Here is a 22,580-nt window from a genome sequence, read left to right on the forward strand (position 1 = left end):
TTTCAAAAAACTATTAGATAAGCACCCGATCGACCACAACATACAGGGATATACAATGTAATACTGACATAAAAATCACACACATAGGTTGGGCCTGTGTCTTTTTTTAACCTTGCCTACTATGTAACTATATGACCTGTGAAACTGCATGTACATTTTGTTCTGTACAAATGTTGTATATGCCGTGTACTCAAAGTTAAATGTTATTCACTTATACAGAATAGAGTATCAGAATCACACATGAAGGCCATTACATGGAGCGGATGTTCAAAAGAGAAAAAAATACTTGAAGCTTATCTATGGCCTAAATGTAAAATATTATATTTGTTTCCATATTGTTTTTTTAAGGATTTCTAGACTATTTCCATTACTCTAAACCATCTTGAAGTTTGTAAATTTACTTTGTGAAGATCCCCCATCCCACATATACGTCCCTAAATTTTGTGACACCGTATTCACCATGCCCTGAGCCTGCCTTCTGGACTACAGAGGAGCCGAGAGGGGGAGTTTCAAGAGGCGGAGTCAGTACAGGAATCACCGATTGTGAGCAGCAAGATACCATGGGATATGTAGTCCTTAGAAATTGAAACTCAGAGGAGAAGCTGCAAAGCTTATAGAGAATCCAGGAAGTTGTGAAAAGAAGGCAGACCTCCAACATGGAGATTTTTTTCAAGTAAGCTTATATTTCAGGGGTGTCCAACCAGTGGCCCGGGGGCCACATGTGGCCCGCGACCTCCTGCTCTGGGATGGAATAGAATAAAATACTGTTATTAAAGGTCAGTTTATTACTAAAATCACAGTGTATATATTGGCATATCTGTTCTGCAATGGTTAGTAGTGGGCTGCTTTCAAACTAATCCGCAGATGCAGAGCAGCGCACCTGCGGGTGACCTGCACCGAGCCTTACACATCTGTTATTACCTGCAAGATTTGTGAGCTTTCTGAAAGTGCACCAAACCTGTAGAATATAATAGAAGTCTATTGTACAGTGCAGAACAGCCAAAAGGTACACTACGTTGCACCCGCTGTGCGGTTAACCACAGCGCATCAGTGTGAAAGCAGCCCAACCCAATTGGACCCTCTATTCACCTCTAAGGAGTGGCAGATGTAAACCGAATTGTGTCCTACCTCCAATCTGATCCGGCTGTGTCCGTGTCTGCTCTGCATATATTGAGCGGACATGGACCTGCCATCCGCCCGCTCCGCAGATTGTGGCCCGCGACCAGTTACTAAGTCACTTAAGTGGCCCTCGCACTTCAAAAAGGTTGGGCACCCCTGTTTGTTTAATATATATATATATATATATATATATATATATATATATATATATATATATATATATATATATATATATATATATATATATATATATATAAATATAAACATAAACAAACAGGGGTTCTAGCCTTACCCTACTCTACCAAAAAAAAAAAATGATAATAATATAATAAAATAACAGAAGTATTGAATTTTTGTCTGTTACTGTTGCAGATGTTTTCTTCTCCCTGATGAAATGGAGGTTAACAAAACAGCAAGCGAGGGAAGGGAAAAAAAAAAAAAAAAAAACACACAGGATAGGAGTTCCAACCCCCTCTATTAAAAAATCACTGCGATGGTGGCAAGGAGATATGAAAATACTTTAAAAGCACCCCTCTGAAGGTTACTGTGCCCTTCTGGTGTCGTGTGGCAAAAGGAAAATCGTAAGATTGAATTACTTAAACACTGATAAGTAAAATAGTATGCATTTCTGAATACTGGCCATTTCACCTGGAGATCCTCTAAGGATTAACTAACTGATTGACTGACTGTACTATGTTCCCACAGCATGTTGGCTTTGCTGGTCTTCCTCTCAAGCCTATAGACAGAGTTCTGACAAAAGCCATGCACTACCAACAATATACTCTCTAAATGGCATACATATTATTTATCGAATTTTCAATAAAGTGAAGGAACAAAAGCTTTCATTCAAATGTATTCATCAATAGCCACAAAGGAAATACTACTTGTGTGCACCAAACACATTTATAAACTCAGTTTTTACCTTGCAATAGCAACAGTGACATCAATATTGTGCTCTGACTGTGCAAAGCAGGGCTGTGGAAAGGACCCATCAAGTCTGCCCACTTCGGGCCACCTGCAGAGAGTTGAAAGAGGGGGTAGATACAAGACCAATAAACTTGCACAAGGTGAGAGCAGCAGTGCCTGGTCTTTTTACAGGAAGCTCCAACACAAAGGCCAAGTTCAGAGTCATTTTATGCCGATTTACAGTACAGATTTGGAAGAATTACCAAAAGCACACCAAGATTCAAGAATATACAAGTATTTTAACAATATTTGCTTTGCCAGGAGTTCAGATTTAACCAATTGTTTAGGTAAGACACTAATTGCACTAATGCTAAATATCTAATACAGTAAACTGAGATTTTCATGTGGTTTACATTTCCAGATGTAACCCATTACAAAGTTTGTCTCAAAATTCTGAAGTTGTGAGATAAGCTAGCACTGCTGTTTAGCAACAGAGTATAAAAGAGAAGAAAAGGTGCCTCTAAGTGTAGTAAGGGTGCGCTTGCAGGACAGAAAGAGTCCTGCAAGCAGCATCTTTGGGGCGGTTCGGGACAGGTGTATACACTGCTCCTAAACCGCCCCTGCCATTGATATCAATGGGCAGGGCTTTCGGGTGATTTTAAACCCTTGTTAACCCCTTTTTGGGGGTTAAATGTGTCCCGCTTGCACAGCACTTGTAAAGCACCTCTCAAGCCTCCCCCAGTGTGAAAGCCGGAGTGCTTTCCACTGGGGGGCGCTCTTGCAGGATGAAAAAAAAAAAAAAAGAAAAAAAAAGGGAATAAGTGCACTTTGTATGAAGTTCATTCAGAGATATCTGTCTACCCCTAAAGAGTTGTTATTTGAGCACTTGTTGACCCCTATCTACTACAGAATGCGTCGGTAAAATAGGGGTTGTTGGAAGGAACCAAAGCCACCAGTGGGGGGCATGCTTTTTAAACACACCCAGTGTGGAAGAGAACTGGCTCCGGGATTTCAGCAAGGGGGCCAGAAGACAAGTGGGTTTTAAGCCGTTTTCCTCACGGTGTCCTGCTTTTATTTTTTATTTTTTTTATTTTAACTTCCTGACCAGGTTACTGCAATAAGTGGTTTTCAATCACAGAATTGTTTCTAGATGTTTTTTGGTCTTTTCCATGACTGTGCACAGACATTACCTTCAAACCATTACATTATTTTCTTCAAAACCTCACTTGCTGCATCTTTGGCACAGTTTTTAGTAAGCACATCTTCCAACGCATCAAAATGCACTGCAATGCACTAGAAATATACCTGGATTCTTAATCTCAGAAATCCCAAGCGACTGTCACTTTCTGGAGGTGTTGCAACCAAACAAATATTACACAAAGTTGCTTACGCTATTCATTTTCTAATGTGTGGAGCAGCTGACTCTCTTGACAATGTCTTCATGCTTTATCAAAGTTAGAGCATGCGATTTACTGATTGGCCTTTTACATTAACAAGCAGGTGTACCCAACAAAAATTGGCCACTGAATGTATATCGGAGGTTCACATAAAGATTTTTAAAAGGGAAATATGAATTTGGTGAACATAGGTCACATTATAGGCCTGTGGCACATTAAAAGCAGAACCACTGAATACTATATAGAAAACAGATTAAATAAATGTGGAATATGTAGCTTCTAGCGTGTGTAAACCATGCTATTCATAAGCATGCTGTGCTTATATAAAAATGGTAGTGCATGTTACAGAAATATTTATCTTGGCTTATTTGGAGCATTTAACCTTTTGAATATATTTCTGTAATAAACAGACATTATTTCACATTATATATTTACTTTATGCTGTTCGGAAACTTTTTCTATTTAACGCAACACCAGTAAAAAAAAAAAAAAAAAAAAAGAAGTCTGAAATAGTTCCTTAATAAAAGTTGTTGTGAAAACAGGTGTGGGCTAATGCTGCATTTATATTAATTTATTACACTCAAAACTTTCTGCATACATTGACATTCCAATTATGAATAAGGACCTTTCTATAGAGAAAACAGCTCAGAGCTTCCAAAATGAGTAAATGTGGAAAAATGTAGTTTAAAAGGGCTTTCTTAAGATGATTGTCAACACCACACTTTTATTTGCCAACAGGGCTAAAGCATTTATTGAGCCAATGTAAATGTAGATGTTGTTACTTTTTCTTACACAATATGTGGCACAGACAGTAACAATGAATTTTATCTGAAAATTGTAATTAATAAATTAATCTATGAAATTCCAATGCAGAGGAATTTGATTGGAGGATGGTAAAAACACAGCATAACTGCATGTTTTTACCACCCTCCAACTTCAAGTCTTCACTTTGCAGCAATTACATTCTTCATGTTGTACTTTATTGAAAGAGGGCCAGATTTGATGAAGTGAACGTGCGTGAGGGCCGGTCATTTTGAACCATTAAAATTTGGTTTAAGTGTGTTCGTCCGAGCACCAATACACTGCCCAACAAGAATTCTCTTTCATTTGTGGCTGTGGGTGGTGAAGAGATGAGCTCGGGCGTGGCATTTGGCGATACCATATTTAATGGCGTATAGCACGCACCGGCACTTTAGGAGGGAAGTTTCAGGAAAAAAACTAAAATTTTAAATAAAGAACTGTGAAGCAAAATAAGGGTCAGTGCCCATCTGCAGCCCCACCGTTGCCATGAATGCAGACCCACCACTGCCAGGAATGCAGCCTCGAATGGGACAGGGAGGGGGGCGGGACGCACGCCAACAGATTGCATACAGCAGAATCTGTTTTCTTGGCAGCCTCTTTAATTGAAAGTCCCGCCTCCTATCATGGACAGAACAGTCGTCCAACGGCAGCGCAGGAGACAGGACTTCCTATTACAGAGGCCATTGTGCAAACAGGAAATTCACCTGTATGTACGACACACGTCCCGCCTCCTCCCTGTCCCCCCCCAAGGCAGCCAGCATGTATAACTTTTGTGGCCACAAAAGATATACATGTCCAAATCAATCACCAGGCGGGCCATAAAAAAAAACAGAACGCGGGCCGGACTTTGGACATGTCTGATGTGGTACATATAAGGGTGGACAAATATGGGTATTAAAACCAACAGGATATTTATTTTTATTATTTATTATGAGCCAGCTCCAAAAGTTAGGCACCTACTATTAGTTTATCATATAGGATTAGTGACACTCTAGCAATAAGCCCTGGTTCACACTGGTGCGATCTGACATGTCAAGTCGGCGGCATTTTCACCATCCAAATCGGTGCAACGCCGCATGTGCGGAGCTGCACCGATTTAAAAAAAAAATAAAAAAAGGAGTTTCTGTAATATTTTGCAATGTCGGCACGCGATTTACATTAACATCTGTGCAGAAACCTGCACAGATGTCTCTGTAATCATGGCCGAAATTCGGACCGACAAACGGGAGTGAAATTGTGCAAGTTCAGCTGAACTCGCACAGCTTCACTCCCGCAGCCCAGTGTGAACCAGGGCTAAATGTTGTATTACATGCAGTTCATACTCATTCTCCAACAAAAACCTGGTTGATCTTGCTGCTTTCTATCTCCCCCTTCTGTCCAAGTCCCCAATTTAGCTAGGGATTTTGCAGAGCTGTGGTAGCAGCTCATCACATGCTCAGTTTTCAGTGAGTTTCTATAATGAGCATTTATTACCTTTCACATCTGGGGAGCCCATGTGACTATAGAATCACACATGTGGGCGTATACACAATGGTAAATGACAGCCCTCCCTCCCCCATCCTCCATGCACACTAACCAGCCAAACCAAACACAATGGGGGTGGGATATAACATGTAGATTAATGGAGGCTTCACCTCCCACTGATTCTATGACACAGGCTGGAGGGGAAGGACACAGCCGGCGATTGGCAAAAATCCACCCACACCATGTTATTGCCAAAAAAATAAAGAATTGATTTCAAATATATATTCGTATGACAATTTAAAAAACTATTTATTCTTATTTTTACTCTGTATTCCAAAGACTTTATTTTATTTTGAACATGTGACCAGCAGCAGAGGACTAGAAGCTCCTCTTGCTGATGTTTCCCTGCAGTCAGGCTGGAAAAGAACTGGGTCATGCGCTATATAAATCGATTAGAAAAAAGATTTTATTTATTTAATTTTAAATTAAAATAATTACAGTGCCATCATCCACATACAGAAAGAGGGACAATGTAAATTAAACAGTGTGCTTAGTATCACTTTAACATTGCATACAGTTACCCCTCTCGTTTTTCAAGGCCATGTTGAACATTTGTCTCGGCTTGTTTGAGCTTTGTTATTATAAATATAAGACAGCATGGAAATAACAACCATATACTGTAATTTTGAATTGGAAATATGTAAAAGTGATTGTTCTTGGAATTCCCTCAGATGTCATCTAATGACTATACTGCATATGACCATTTATTTTATCATACAATGCTACAAGAGCCTGCTTCATCTACAGGTTATACTTGATGTCATACAATGGCTGGATCTCTTTGAAGCTTTAGTATAAAAATTCAAACAGAAAAGTCAGGCACCAGCTGTACTTTTTAAGGAGAATCAGCTACCTGGCTCCTGGTATTTGTCAAGCATTGACGTATGATATCATATCAAATTATATGTATTTGTGCATTTCAGAACTGATCTCAGGCAGAAATAAGGATGTTAACAACAATAAATGACTGAATATCCCAAACACACACACACACCAAACAATCCAATAAAACGTCTTGTGCAATGATCACCAGCCTGTCAGTATCCACACGGCTCCAGGGCCTAAGCCGAAATTGATTGCAAGGCCCGGCAAAAAAGTCAGATTAGGCTTGAATTGTTACAGTCCTACCATTCTGGAGTTTTTATGCTGCTATTTGAACATGAAAATAAAATATCTATTTGTGTTTTACATTGTTCAGTTTTAGCCTATTAAACAAGGCATATGTTAAAACAACTGATATGGCCTGCTTTTGGTAGGAAGGATTCAGGGGTGGGTTGGCTCACAGTGACTATATAGCAATTCAACACAAAACCAGTTTCATAATAATAATTTGCCCCTGAAATGGTGAACAGGGACGCACCGGACCCTCTGCTGCGAGCTGTGGCCGCACATAGTGTGAACACAGCCTTAAGCTGGCAGGAGCTGGCCAAGATTCAAACCACAAATGAGCAGGCTGAATGTACCCAAGTTGATCGATCAACTCTGGTACAACCAGCCTTACTTCGCTAGCAGCTGTTAGTAAAAAAAACAGTTTTTTCCTGGTAAGGATGCAGGGGCGCCACCTCCTAATTCATGCGTCTTGCCCCTAATCTACATGCAGGGTGCCGGACGCATGCTCCTTGATCCCACCCAGTTGTGTGACAATAGCAAATTAATATTGGTGTTGGCTTGCCGCCCCTGTAAGGATGTTTTCCTGCGCAAACACCCCCTCTCTCCCTCACCGGGGGAACACAATGGTTTGGTAGGAGGGATTCCCCTGTCAGCGTTGATGAAGGGAATCTAGCCAATTTCTTTCATGGAGCCCCGTAGTTGCAGGAAAGAAAACTCTGCACCGTCTATAGTCGGCATTACACTTAAAATCTCTGTTACAAGATATTAAAATCACCCACAAAGCTCTAACCTAATGATACTATGGACAACTTGCTGCCCAACATGCAGATTTATCCCTAAATGTTTCAGGTAAAAGTCCAGAGGCATTGTTAATATATTCTATACCTGTACACTAGAACTGCGCGATTAATCGTAAAAAAAAAAAAAAAAAATTGCAATCTTGATTCAACCCTCCCCCCCACACAATCTTCATCCAGCATTTCCCTGATTATATGTAAACAGTGCAGAGCCGTTCTCTGCTCAGAATTGTCAAAAAATAAAAAAGGCAAAATGTTTATCAACATTCCTCAGCGCTGAGAGGAAGAGAAGAGATGCAAAGTATCATTTGGTTCTTTTAGATCAAAGGGATGAACTTCGGTCTGTAAAAGATGTCAGTTTAACCCCTTAAACACTATGGGGCAGATCCACGTACCTGCGAGTAATCTTCCGCCGGGCGCAGCGTATCTAAGATACACTACGCCGCCGCAACTTATTTTTTTTATTTCTAATCCACAAAGAATTTGCGCCGTAAGTTACGGCGGTGTAATTTATCTCTAGCGGCGTAAGGGCGCGGAATTCAAATGGATGTAATGGGGGCGTGTTTTATGTTAATACGTCTTGCCCCGACGTAAACAACGTTTTTTTTTTAACTGCGCATGCGCCGTCCGTGGGGGTATCCCAGTGTGCATGCTCGAAATTAACCAGGAACAAGCCAATGCTTCCGACGGTGACGTCATTCTACGCAAATCCCTAATCGCGAACGACTTACGCAAACGACGTAAAAATGACAAAATTGTACGCGGGAACGATGACCATACTTAACATTGAGTACGCCTCATAACAGCAGCTTTAACTATACGCCGAAAAAAGTGACGTAAAGAAAATGCGCCGGCCGGATGTACGTTCGTGGATCGCCGTAAATAGCTAATTTGCATACTCAACGCGGATTTCGACGGAAACGACACCTAGCGGCCGCCGAAAAATTGCATCTAAGATCAGACGGCGTACTAAGACGTACGCCTGTCGGATCGATCGCAGATGCTGTCGTATCTTGTTTTGTGACGCAGGAAATTTAAAATTACGCCGGCGTATCAATAGATACGCCGGCGTAAATCCTTTTGTGGATCTGCCCCTAAGGATTTTTTCTGACACATGTTGCTTACAGGTTAAAATCAGTATTTTCCCTAGAAAATTACTTGGAACCCACAAACATTATAATAAAATATAATCATAACACATTCACAGATTGATATAAAATATTGCAGCGACTGCCGTTTTATTCTCTATGTCAAACTAAATTTGCGCAGTGGCCTTTCAAATGCCTTTTTTTGGGGGGCGATACATTTCAATTAATAAAACAAACACACACACAGTAAAGTTAGCCCAATTTTTTTGTAGAATGATAAAGATGTTATGCCGCGGGAATCATGATCTTTATTGCAAGCCAAATAAATTGTTATTCTCATTTTATCCAAAATGGTGCAGCTCTACTATACACACATAAATAGGATGGTGGACCCTCAAATAAAAAAAAATATTATATTACAGAACAAACAAACAAAAAAAAAAAAACAACTTTAGCTCTTCAGCCTGAGTGAGCTAAACAAAGTGAAAATATCATTACTGTGTCTAGCTGCACAACAGGATAGTAGAAAAGGAAATTGTTAGTTTCTGCTTTTTCCTACTGAGTTACATTTTCACAGAACAGCTACAATGTCACCAGTCACCTTTTGTACTTACATTGGGGAGATTATCTGCACTCATAGTTATTAGTTAACTGTTTTCCAGCATGAAACAATCACACTGGGGTATAGTCAGAGTAGACTGCCATTCCTTTCATTCCAAGCAGAACTTTCAAGAGATGAGGATTGTAAAGACACCAATTTGAAGAATTAAGAGATATCCCAAAAGCCCCAGATAGTCCTTGACATCTTCAGTGATAAGAAGGGTCACAAACTGATGAAATTCAGAGATTCACGCTGGGCTGTTTTCCCTGTGATCTGCAGCATAATTTACTGCAACCTTACAATTTCTGCCGCACTTTTCTACCAGTACCAGAGTTTAATGAAAGCAGTATGTGGTATGCCATTGCACTTTGTTGGAAGTCAGATAAGCCGTTCTGAAACATCTGCAATTTTCAGAGAACACATGATAATAATGTCGCACTCAATACCAACGTTGTCCGCTCCTCGCTTCCCCTGTGTTATTACAAATCATCAGAGTCATTTACTTATGGATGGATAGGATGTGATGAAATTAGGACAAATGATATAGTTTCCTTATTTTGTACTTTACGCTTCCATATTTTTTGTGTCTCATTTGTGAGAAACCAAACCACTGAAGGATCCCTCAATCACCCTGCACAAAAAATTACTGTATTATTACTATTGATTTATAGGGCAGTGATATTTGCTGTAGCAATGTAAAGTGAGAACAAGAACTAATAAGTGTTCCAGTAGTTTCAATTAGTTAAAACAACGATTTTTTTTTTTTTTTTTTTTGGATAGGGCCTCTTATTTCAATTATTTTGGCCTAGACTCTCAAGCACACAAAGACACTGGATATCTCCCTCTCTCTCTCTATTGGTGGGGGGGGGGGGGGGGGGCAGTCACATTAGAGAACAGAGTAGGGACACTAGAAAAAGTCTAACATTCTTTTCTTTATAATACATTTCAGCCTTGTGCTCTGCTGCTGCCGCCATATGACAAAAAAAACGATGACAGACCAAAAAATGTATCCTTATACTGTAAAGCCACCTTTACCACGAGTTGGGTTACAAAATGTAGTGGAAAGGCTCACAATACACAAGACCAGGCAGGCAACAACTCTGGATTTGCTGGGCATTCGAGTATATTTATTTAGGATAACCCAGTAAAAAAGTATTTAAAAAACAAAAAAAATTGTTCCAAATTGTACACTACTACAACAGTGAGGTATTGAGGAAGTGCAGACAAGGAGCAGAAAGGAGAGAAGAGGTGAATGGATATGGACAAACATACAACAAATTAGCTGTCATGTACCCATTTTCTACATAAATTGATAAGCATGCAAAGGCCAATAAATGTGGCCCTTGCACCTCTCCTACAGCTGCAGCATCCACTTCGTCTCCACCCCTCACCTTGTCTCAGCAGTTGGCGGCAGAAAAGACAGAACTGCCACATCCTGAACTTCTCCATGCAGCCACGGAGAAGCTCTTCTCTGCCCACCCCTGTTTTATCAGGCAGCAGCAGAGAGGAGAACAGAACTACTATAGATCCTGTGCCTCTTTGCAGCCACAGCACCCCCACGTCTCTGCCACCCCTGGCCCCAACATTTAGCAAACTATGGCAGCTGACTCCAGTCCTCCTCCAGACCCTGCACTTTCCGCTTCCCAGCTCTGACCTCAGCTTCTTCCTGGCAGCAGCACAAGGCAGGTGCACTGTGATGCAAGGGTGGGGGGACGGGGGGGGACTCTTGACTTCCGATTGTGGGAGGCTCTTGGCATCTGACGTAAAGAGAGGTGGGGTGCTCTGGACATCTGGTTATAATACAATTCTATTGTAGTTGAAAAGGAGGGATGCACCCTGCTGGTCTCATCCATGAGAAACTTTATTGGCGACTGCTCATTGAAAACACTATAGCAGAATATTGTTCTAACTAAGCAGTTTCTAATAAAGATTCTTGTGGATGATTCCAGTGGCGGTGCGACCATCATTTTCAGACTTGCATCATCTGCTAGAGTAGTGCGAGTGGGCTCCATGCCGGTCTGCAACTGCCCTTTACAGCTGAAGTCTTAAGTTATTACTAGACCAGTAAAAATCAAATACACAGGTAATTATTTGATAAGATGAAGGGTAGATATATTTATATAGACTTACAGATACAACTGGCCTTTTGAGAGCAACCATAATGCTGATGCTGCCAGCAATGAAATTGAGTTTGACACCCCTGCCACACAAAGACCATAGGCGGGTGCTGCAGTGAACCGACAGATGGTGACGTTAGCATTTAAAGCTCATGAGCAAAGTGATCATGGACCAACTATCATTATCATGTGAAGCTTTTATTATTTGCAAACTATATTTTAAATGTTATGCACATATACATATACATATATACATATACATATACATATACATATATATATATATATATATATATATATATATATATATATATATAAAATTGTATACACACACACGCTCATACCTTTACTCTGGCAGAATTTATGGTTTCTTGGCAATTTTTCAGAGAATATGAATAACACAAAAACATTTTTTTACTCACGGTTAGTGTTTGTCTGAAGCCATTTATTATCAATAAACTGTGTTTACTCTTTTTAAATCACAATGGCAACAGAAACTACCCAAATGACCCTGATCAAAAGTTTAAATACCCTGGTGATTTTGGACTGATAACATGCACACAAGGGGGTTTGAATGGCTATTAAAAAGGTAACCACCCTCACCTGTGATCTGTTTGCTTGTAGTGTGTGTGTGTGTGTGTGTGTGTGTGTGTGTGTGTGTGTGTGTGTGTAAAAGGTCAATACGTTTCTGGACTCCTGACAGACCCTTGCATCTTCATCCAGTGCTGCACAGACATTTCTGGATTCTGAGTCATGGGGAAAACACAAGAATTGTCAAAGGATCTGTGGGAAAGGGTAGTTGAACTGTATAAAACAGAAAAAGGGATATAAAAGGATATCAAAAGAATTGATAATGCCAATCAATCAGCAGTTTTCAAACTAATCAAGAAGTGGAAAATGAGGGGTTCTGTTGAAAACAAACCACGGTCAGGTAGACCAACTAGGTTATCAACCACAACTGAACGGAAAATTGTTCGGGAAGCAAAGAAAAACACACAAATAACTTCAGGTGAATACAATATGCAAAAGAGCCTCAAACTTCCTGGCACAAAATAATTTGGAGTGATGAGCCAAAATGTTGCTTTTTGGCCACAACCATAAACGCTACATTTGGAGAGGAGTCAACAAGGCCTAGGATGAAAAGTACACTATTCCAACTGTGAAACATGGAGGTGGGTCGCTGATGTTTTGGGGATGTGTGAGCTACAAAGGCACAGGGAATTTGGTCAAAACTGATGGCAAGATGAATGCAGTATGTTATCAAAACATACTGGAGGAACATTTGCATTCATCAGCCAGGAAGCAGTGCATGGGACGTACTTGAACATTCCAACATGACAATGATCCAAAACACAAGGCCAAGTCGACCCGTCATTGGCTACAGCAGAATAAAGTGAAGGTTCTGGAGTGGCCATCTCAGTCTCCTGACCTCAATATAATTGAGTCACTCTGGGGAGATGTCAAAACATGCAGTTCATGCAAGACAGCCCAAGAATTTACAGGAACTGGAGGCTTTACCATCTGAGAAGATAAAGAGCCTCATCCACAAATACCACAAAAGACGTCAAGCTGTCATTGATGTTAAAGGGGGCAATACACAGTATTAAGAACTAAGATATATAAACTTGTGATAAGGGTCATTTGGGTAGTTTCTTTTGTGATTAGGATTTAAAAAGAGTAAAACATTGTTGATTGATAAATGGCTTCAGCCAAACACTAACCATGAGTGAAAGAAAAGTTTGTGTTCTCATTCAGTCTCTGAAAAATGGCCATGAAATCATAAATTCTGCCAGGGTATGTAAACTTATGAGCACAACAGTGATTTTATATTATATACACATACATACATATATTTTACACACACACACACACACAAATTACTAGTGCCAAGATAGTCACTTTATTACTCCCCCTGCTTTACTATGCGTAGAAGGAGGCGACTCGGGTCAGAACCATGCAGAGCAGTCCAGCTCTTTTGCTGAAACACAGTAAACACAGTAAAAATGTGGGCTTCGGCTGCAGAGCGATTTTCCAATTAGACACTTCCAGCATGGCCAGAATAAGAAATCTCGGAGCTGTTAATTTTGTGTATTGGTTAACACTTACTCAGTGCTCTGGGGTATCACCATATCATGTCAGGTCAAAAGGCCTTCGTAAATGCATCATTTAATGTGTTTGGTGCTGCATCCAGAGAAATGGATAAGAATCTTGTTGGATTACATTTCACTGAAGACTGCCCATTAGTATATGTGAGGTTGCAGAAGTCTTATTTATTTTTTTACAGCCGTCAAGGAGAAGTGAAATTCTATAAAAACAGCACCAACAGGTAAAAAAAAAAAAAAAAAAAAAAAAAAAACAACTTTAACCACTTAAGCCCCGGACCAAAATGCAGGTAAAGGACCAGGCCCCTTTTTGCGATTCGGGACTGCGTCGCTTTAACTGACAATTGCGCGGTCGTGCGACGTGGCTCCCAAACAAAATTAGCGTCCTTTTTTCCCCACAAATAGAGCTTTCTTTTGGTGGTATTTGATCACCTCTGCGGTTTTTATTTTCTGTGCTATAAACAAAAATAGAGCGACCATTTTGAAAAAAATGCAATATTTTTTACTATAATAAATATCCCCCCCAAAAAATAAAAAAATTATATATATATATATATATATATAAATCCTCAGTTTAGACCGATACGTATTCTTCTACATATTTTTGGTTAAAAAAAAAAATAAAAAATAAAAAAAAAAAAAATCGCAATAAAGCGGTTATCGGTTGGTTTGCGCAAAATTTATAGCGTTTACAAAATAGGGGATAGTTTAATTGCATTTTTATCAATTACTTTTTTTTTTACTACTAATGGCGGCGATCAGCGTTTTTTTTTCGTGACTGCGACATTATGGCGGACACTTCGCACAATTTTGACACATTTTTGGGACCACTGTCATTTTCACAGCAAAAAATGCATTTAAAATGCATTCTTTATTATGGAAATGACAGTTGCAGTTTGGGAGTTAACCACAGGGGGCGCTGAAGGGGTTATGTTTCACCTAGTGTGTGTTTACAACTGTAGGCGGGTGTGGCGGTAGGAGTGACGTCATCGATTGTGTCTCCCTATAAAGGGGATGTCCCGCGGTCCCGGAGCGCGGGAAGATGGGCAGGACGTGCCGCTACGTCCATCTGCACAGCCGTGCCATTCTGCCGACGTATATGTACAGGTGGCGGTCCTTAAGTGGTAAAAGAAAAAAGTAACCTGCTGCCATCACCAGTATTCATGGCATCCTAGCTTTCTAAAAGACACTAAAATTATCTGCTTTTTTTGTATTTTGTTTTGTCTTTAATGTGTTCTGATCCAAGTTATTTACATAAAACACACATCTAAAACTGTCAATATTGAAGTTAATGTGTTTCTTTTAACTCTACTTCTACAGATGTTTTGTTTTAAAAATGATCATTCATCAACACACAAGACAAGCTTTAAATACAAATCGACAGTGGCACCACTAGCCCCATGAATATGCAGCAGACTGTATATGCTATTCTAATGCTTTTTAATCATTGCACAGAAAATAAAAAAAAAATTTCTTTATACAAAAATCACATACATTAAATTCAGTATGAATATTCATCATGCATTAGAAGACTGCGTCCCTTAGAGGGCACTTTAAACACATTAAAAATAAATTAATTCCCCGTTTTGGAAAGAGACAGAAAGAAAAGAAACTTCCATATATGATATTTATCAACTTGACTTCCATATAGATTGCCGTTGAAGTCATTTTAAAGTATTTCATCACAGCAGACAGTTATGTTGAAATATGGGAAATGGCATTTTGGGTGGCTGCTCTTCCATTTCTAAGACTTCATCCTTATCTATCCACACACCCACCGGAAGAGCTGTATTTGCCCGTGCTGAATGTGCAGGTGTCCTGTGGATCCATGCATCAGAATTGTGGCAGTGCCGCAATTTGACAGCCATTAGGATGAATGTCCCTGAATGCAGAAGTGTACGTTTGGGGACACACACACGCACGACTTTCAAATTGGGACCAGTGGCTGCATCCTAATAGACATAAACAGGACTGGCTGCGCATTAATGCATAGAATACCTATGCATCCTGTGCAGGCAAATGCATCTCTTCGCATGTGTGTACTGATAGTTACGCCCCTGTGAACGAGTCCATAGGGTCCAGTTATACTTTGGTTGGTGTGCATTGCAGGTATTGACAATGCACTGATGCCAGCACATCCCACTGTTCACATATTTTTTCTTTGACAAACTTTATTAACTATATCAAGAATAGTATACAGAACATACCGCGCTGCCCTATAGGTAAGCCGCCAACACTGCAAATAGACAAATAGCAAAAAGAAGTGTAGCGCTAATTAAGTTAGGTTGGCATAAAACTTCAAAATTACAAATATGACAATAAAAGTGAAGTGAAAATGTCCTCATAAATAAATGTCCATATGTGAAAAACACAAATAGTGTAAAAATACTAATCTGACTATAGAATAGTCCAGCAACAATATTGGTGAGTTCCAAAGCCTGGTGATAACGTCAAACAAGGGCTAGAGTTGAAGGAGCGTTGAAATGAATTAACGTGACGAGAAACCACGACCGATAGGTAAAGGGGCTCACCAGAGAGTTTGAACCCAGGAGAACCTACGTTCAGATGGGTCAAACAAAGCTTTGTATGGTAAAACCACGATGGAACCTGGGCAATCCTGTATGTGTCTCCGATGTCTGTAGCAAGAGTGACCAAACGGCAGAGGAATGGAGTATACCACAAAGATAGCTGGTTACCTGATGGTCTTACAGGACATGATGGTCCAAAAAAAAGCATAGCATAACTCTGTGTTGAATGTTGAAAATGTAATGTACAAGAACACTTACATTTAGATGGATGTACAAGCACTTTGTGCAAAGTAGTAGCAACATTGGGGTCCTCCCGATGCGTTTCGTCCCAAGGACATAATTTGGGGACTCCAGATGATGTCCTTGGGATGAAACGCGTTGGGAGGACCACACTGTTGCTACTACTTTGCACAAACCGCTTGTACATCCATCTAAATGTTAAGTGTTCTTGCTAGATTAAATGTTCAACATTCAACACAGTTATGCTATGTGGATGTGTTTTTCTTCCTAATTTATGGTACACACCCTTCCATACACATCCGGGATATTTTTTGGACCATCATGTCCTGTGAGACCATCTATCTTCGTCTGTGGTATACTCCATTTCGCTGCCATTTGGTCACTCTTGCTACAGCCTTTGGAGACACATACAGGATTGCCCAGGTTCATCGTGGTTTTACCATACAAAGCTTTGTTTGACCCATCTGAACGTAGTCCCACGGTATCTGGTGTGAACGTACCCACAAGAAAGCCCACGTTCACATTGGGCAGATTTGACATGTCAGCAGCAATGGCACCATCCGAATCAGTGTATCACCACTGATTCCCAAAAGTAGTTCATGTTCTACTTTAGGGTGCAATTTGAATAGCCACCTGTGCATAAACCCGCACAGATGTCTGCCAAATCGCCCCCGAAGTCAGATTGCATTGCCAGTTTGAAACTGTGTGAGTTCAGCTAAACTCGCACTATTTCTAACCCACATCAGTGTGAACCTGGGCAAAGTTCAAGATTTGTACATGTAGTTTACCTGTGCATGGCTTAGGGCTTGCTCACACCATGCGCAGTGACTTGCATTTTTTTTTTCACACTGCATCAACACAGGTCACTTGCAAGGACACATACAAAACAATCGCCTATGTGCCCTGTTTACACCACGATGTTGGTGTGATGTGCACTGTGGTGCAGTGCAGAAAAATTCATTTTTCTGCAGCACCACAGGTAACTTACACCAGCGTTTCTCAACTCCAGTCCTCAAGGCGCACCAACAGGTCATGTTTTCAGGATTTCCCTCAGATGAAATGGCTGTGGTAATTACTAAAGGCAGTGAAACTGATTAAATCCTGTGCCAAATAATGGAAAGCCTGAAAACATGACCTGTTGGGGCGCCTTGAGGACTGGAGTTGAGAAACACTGACTAACACTACAGCGTACTTAAAAAAAAAAAAAATAATAATAATTTAAGTAAGCAGCTCCTTGCCATAGCTTAACCAGAACTCACAGTAATGGTTTTCTATGTGCCTCATTCACACCACAATGTTGTGCATCTGCGAGTTCTCTTAAATGCAACCTGTCTGCATTTTAATGCAATGCAACTGAAATATAGATATAAAAAAAAAGTGTTCATATTTTATCCCTTTCAGGTATCTTTCACTTAACCGATATAAAAATGCATAAAAAACACACTGTAATGCAACACAATGCACATGAAAATACACATCAGTGCACATACATTTACAACACATTGTGGAGAGTTTTTACACACAGTTGAAAAGATTCTCGTCGAGATCAATATCCACAATTTTTTAAAGGAGACACACACCTGTATCACAGCAAGAAATCCAAAAGCAACACAGTAACCAAAAGTATTTTGTTATTGTTGACCGCTACATGTTGCACGTCATCAAAAAGGCAGAAGTTAACACATGGGAATGTAACTACAGGAAAAAAAATGATTGTGCTATGACTGATGAATGTGGAAGCTTGAACACAATCAGAGATAAGAAACAGCTAAACATTTCTTGCCATATGACAAATGACTCAGTTGTTTATCTTCCCACCCTGAGACATAAAGTTGGGTGTGTGACAAGTGGACTTTAGCACTGCATAGCACACTAGATCTTAATACTTCCACCAGCACCGTCCGTAGGATCTCTGGCTCTTCTCTTATTAGCCCAAGAAGTAAATTCTAAATGCAAACACCTTCTTTAAGTAGCATCCTCAGGAATTCACTTTCCGATCGCCTGTCACAAAAAGCCGCAGTTACCAGCTCACACAAACCCGGGGGGATCCATTCACTAGCCACAGTAAAGAGAGGCTGCTGAAAGCTGTCAGAGTAAATCTATGCTCACTTTTTGGATGGTTTAATTTCAATGGAGCATGAAACTCCACAGGATGGTTAATAGGCTTATCCAGGCGTGCCGTTCTCCCTAATATATTTTAATTATGCATCAGTCCTAATTGTAATCAGATTAAAATCCGCCAAAAAAAAAAAAAAAAAAAGCACACAAATTGGGGCTTTCCCTGATGACAACTTGGAGCTTATGTCAGCTTCAAAAACAGGACTACTTAGTAAACCAAACTACAATGTTAAAAAAATAAAGTAAATATATAGAAAAGTCCGCTGTTGCTTATTAGACATCATGGTGTATTACAAGAATCACAGCAATGGCCAATATTGGGGTGTTAGCTGGAACTTAAAGTTAAAAACTGTAACATTTAAATATATAAAAAGTCCATTACTACATCATGGAGTATTATAAAAAAAAAAAAAAAAAAAAAAAAAAAAAAAAAGCAGCAGCCAATATTGTTAGCTGGAACTTAAAGCTAAAATAAAGTATCCATTAAATATACAGAAAAATCCACTGCTGCCTATTAAAGTAGATGTCATGGAGTATTAAAAGAATCACAACAATGACCAATATTGGGGTGTTAACATGAACTTAAAGTTATAAAAAAATAAAAGCACACACACACACACACATATATATATATATATATATATATATATATATAGTGTGTGTTCTTTTTTTTTTTATAACTTTAAATTTAAGTTAACACCCCAATATTGGTTATATATATATATATATATTACTCTATCACACACATTATATACAGCAAGTCCACCACTGCCTACGCATATGATAGATTACAATATTGGGGTGTTAGCTGGAATTTCAATTAAAAAACTGTTACAATTAAATATATAGAGAAGTCCATCACTACATCATGGAGTGCTAAAAGAAACAGCAGCAGCCGCCAATATTGGGGAGTTTAAAGTTAAAAAGAAAAAGTAACCGTTGAATATACAGAAAAGTCCACTGCTGCCTATTAAAGTAGATGTCATTGAGTATTACAAGAATCACAGCAATGGCCAATACTGGAATTTAAAGTGACTCTCATGATGAAATAGAGAGCTGCCATTGCTAGTGCAGTTTTGAAATTGCCATTCACCTGGCTGTGTCTGGATTCAACACCGAGTCCTAGAACAAACATGCTGTCAAATTAGAAGAAGCAGCTTGAATAATCCATGAAACGTCATGAACATTACAGATCAAGTCCAGATGAATGTAACTAACTACTGTTAGATATACCAGGCTGTAAAAGAGTGTCATAATGCTTTGGCCCTAAATTTTGGCATAAGTCAGAGACGTAAAAAGCACTGAAGAGAAGAAGATATCATCTTGCTGATATTTTGGCTTCAATGACTTCCAAGTTTCTGACCAAATACAAAGTATTAATGTCTTCTCATGATATTTGTAACAGAAATTAGAAAGTGTTATTATTTAAAGCGATTATGTCGTGGGAAAAAAAACAGGGTTGCAATTCTGACCTCTCTTAAGTTCTCTGTCATAGTAAGCAAACTTATGAAAGGTCATCAATGGCAGACCCCATTTTTTTTCCCCCAAGACATAGACATTGGGCTAGATTCACGTATCTGCGCCCATTCGTATGGCGGCGCAGCGTATCGTATTTACGCTGCGCCGCCGTAAGTTTGAGAGGCAAGTGCTGTATTCACAAAGCACTTGCCTCCTAACTTACGGCGGCGTAGCATAAATGGGGCCGGCGTAAGCCCGCGTAATTCAAATGTGGAAGGGGGGGGGGGGCATGTTTTATGCCAATGTGTGATGACCTGACATGATTGACGCGTTTTTCGAACGGCGCATGCGCCGTCCTTGTACACATCCCAGTTTGCATTGCTCCCAAGTATGCCGCAACGACGTATTGGTTTCGACGTGAGCGTAAATTACGTCCAGCCCTATTCGCGAATGACTTACGCAAACGACGTAAAAAATTCAAATTTCGAAGCGGGAACGACGTCCATACTTAACATTGGCTGTGCCTCCTAATAGCAGGAACAACCTTATGCCGAAAAAGCCTAACGTAAACGACGTAAATAAATTCCCCCGGACGTACGTACGTACGTACGTACGTACGTCTAGGTTATTTGCATATTCTCCACCGAAAACAACGGAAGCGCCCCTAGCGGCCAACGTAATATTGCACACAATTATACGCCGCCGCATTCAAGTTACTTCGGCGGAGGAAGCCTATTTTTTGAGCGTATCTGCCTTTGAGAATCGGCGTAACGATACGCCGACGCAGATTTGAAATTACGGCGGCGTATCTGGAGATTCGCCGCCATAATAGCTACCTGAATCTACCCCATTGTAAGTAAAGATGCTGTCTCATATCTGATACAAAGTCATAATGGTTTGTCATTTGTTTTAAGTCGAAGACTCAGTATGCATTGCACCCAAAACATCAGCATGACAGTCAGGGGGAATAAGGAGAGGTCGTCAATGGCAGCCCCCATACTTTTCTTATGACAGTCACTTTAAGTAAAGAGGATTTCTTATTTCTGATATATAGTCTTCATGCCTCTTACTAGATTTTTTTAAAGTCCCAAACTGGAAAGCACTGAAGCCAAATCATCATCATCAATAGAGTCGGGGGGGAACTTAGGAGAGGTCATCAATGGCAGCCTTTATACATTTCTCATGAGAGAGTCACTTTAAGATGCTTTCTTATTTATGTCACAGAGTCATAATGCTGTGTCACTATATGTCAGAGACTGGGAAAACATTGCAGGCAAAACCTCAGCATGACAGTCAGGGGAAACGTAGAAGCGCTCATCAATGGCAGCCCTCCTAAACTTCTCATGACAGTCAGGGGAAACTTAGGAGCGGCCATCAATGGCAGCCCTCCTAAACTTCTCATGACAGTCACTTTAAGATGCTTTCTCATTTATTTTATAAAGTCATAATGCCATGTCACTGTCATTTTATGTCAAACTGGGAAAGCACTTTAGCCAAACCAACATCATGACTGTCATGGGGGAATAAAGAGAGGGCATCAATGGCAGCCTCCATCGTTTTCTTATGATACAGCCACTTTAAGTAAAGATGTTTTCTCATTTCTGTTCTACATTCATATTGCCTTATCATCTGTTATAAGTCAAAGACTCAGAACTTACTGAAGCTAAAAAAATCTGCATGACAGTAAGGGAACTTTGAAGCAGTCATTAATGCCCCCCCCCCCCCCATACTTTTCTATATGACATAGTCACTAAAAGTAATGACGCTTTCTCATACCTGATAAAACAAGTGACAAGACATTATGATTTTGTAAGTCAAAGACTCAGGATGCATTGAAGCCAAAACATCAGCATGACAGTCGGGGGGGGTCATTAATGAGAGCCCCCACATTTTTTTATGACATTACGTTAAGTCAAAAGGATTTCTTATTTCTGTTATAAAGTCGTAATGTCTAATATATTTGTTTTAAGTCAGAGACTGGGAAAGCATGGCAGCCAAAATCACGGCATAGCAGCGAGGGAACTTATAAGCGGTCATCAATGGCAGCCCACATACTTTTCTTATGACGTAGTCACTAGGTAATGATACTTTCTCATATCCGATACAAAGCCATCAGGTCTTGACATTTGTTTTAAGTCAAAGACTCAGGATGCGTTGAAGTCAAAACATGAGCATGACAGTCAGGGAGATTAGGGAGAGGTCGTCAATGGCAGACCCTTACTTATTTTATGACACAGCCACTTTAAGTAATGATGCCTTCTCATTTCTGGTATGAAGTCGGAGTTCTTTATTATTTGTTTTAAATAAAAGATTCAGAAAGCATTGAAATCAAAACATGGGCATTACAGTCAGGGGGATTAAGGAGAGGTCGTCAATGGCAGACCCTTACTTATCTTATGACACAGCCACTTTAAGTAATGATGCCTTCTCATTTCTGGTATGAAGTCGGAGTTTTTATTATTTATTTGTTTTAAATAAAAGATTCAGAAAGCATTGAAATCAAAACATGGGCATGACAGTCAGGGAGATTAAGGAGAGGTCATCAATGGCAGACCCTTACTTATCTTATGACACAGCCACTTTAAGTAATGACGTCATTTCATAATAAGTAATGACGCCTTCTCATTTCTGGTATGAAGTCGTAGTTCTTTATTATTTGTTTAAAAAAAAAAAA

At 39.8% G+C, this 22,580-nt stretch overlaps 1 protein-coding gene across 1 annotated transcript in view; it reads right to left on the bottom strand.

Annotated features, from left to right (window-relative positions):
* The window catches only part of TMTC2 (transmembrane O-mannosyltransferase targeting cadherins 2), a 357,678-nt gene that overhangs the window by 333,901 nt on the left and 1,197 nt on the right, over positions 1–22,580 (bottom strand). The window lies entirely within an intron of this gene.

The sequence above is a fragment of the Rana temporaria genome, chromosome 3 (genome assembly GCF_905171775.1).
Source record: "Rana temporaria chromosome 3, aRanTem1.1, whole genome shotgun sequence".
Lineage (NCBI taxonomy): Eukaryota > Metazoa > Chordata > Amphibia > Anura > Ranidae > Rana > Rana temporaria.